This window comes from Oncorhynchus gorbuscha, linkage group LG16 (assembly GCF_021184085.1).
Source record: "Oncorhynchus gorbuscha isolate QuinsamMale2020 ecotype Even-year linkage group LG16, OgorEven_v1.0, whole genome shotgun sequence".
In the NCBI taxonomy this organism is placed as follows: Eukaryota; Metazoa; Chordata; class Actinopteri; order Salmoniformes; family Salmonidae; genus Oncorhynchus; species Oncorhynchus gorbuscha.
Window position 1 is genome coordinate 51,814,241 of NC_060188.1, and position 858 is coordinate 51,815,098.

Below are 858 nucleotides of genomic sequence, written 5' to 3' on the forward strand. Positions count from 1 at the left end.
TGATGTCAACATTTAAAGATTTGTCTGTGATGTGTATTATAAGTATGTGTCTTCCCATATGGTCTAGCGGTTAGATTCCTTATTTTCACCCAGGTGGCCCGGGTTCAACTCCCGTTATGGGAAAGAATATCTTGTCATTAGGTACCACTTGTGTAACAAACAGATGCAGCAGTTTCTCACAACACAACAATATTCCCTCAGCAACATGAAATGTGACATGTTATGTATATTCAAAATTATACAAAGCTTTTTAAACGTTGAATAAACTTCATGGCTGCCTTTCTTGCTCTGCAGTAAAATTCATGCAACAGGAGGATCAAATTAAGATATGCATCTGAAACAGAAAACCAAGGAACCTTGTTGTTGACAGACGCTATGACTGTGTACACTGGTCTAGCTGTGACCTGAATTCAGCTTAGACGTGGGGCCAGTGGCGCAATGGATAACGTGTCTGACTACAGATCAGAAGATTCTAGGTTCGACTCCTGGCTGGCTCAATACTTTGTTTAATTTACTGAAATCAAGCTGGGAATGATACTGTATGCCTTTCAGTGCTTCTGGCTGTTCTCACTTCAAACACATTTTAGACGGATTTCATCTGGACATTCCCCAACATCTCTGAGAAAAAAAAGATGTAGCTTTTAAATCCAACAGGCATGATGTCAACATTTAAAGATTTGTCTGTGATGTGTATTTTAAGTATGTGTCTTCCCATATGGTCTAGCGGTTAGGATTCCTGGTTTTCACCCAGGTGGCCTGGGTTCAACTCCTGATATGGGAAAGAATATATTTTCGTTAGGTAACCACTTGTGTAACAACAGATGCAGCAGTTTCACAACACAACAATATTCCCTCAGC

General features: G+C 40.0%; 1 non-coding gene across 1 annotated transcript; it reads left to right on the top strand.

The window, feature by feature from the left end:
• Positions 1-424: 424 nt before the first annotated feature.
• trnac-aca lies at positions 425-497 on the top strand. The gene has a single exon. It is a non-coding gene; the product is annotated as a tRNA-Cys (tRNA).
• Positions 498-858: the final 361 nt, after the last annotated feature.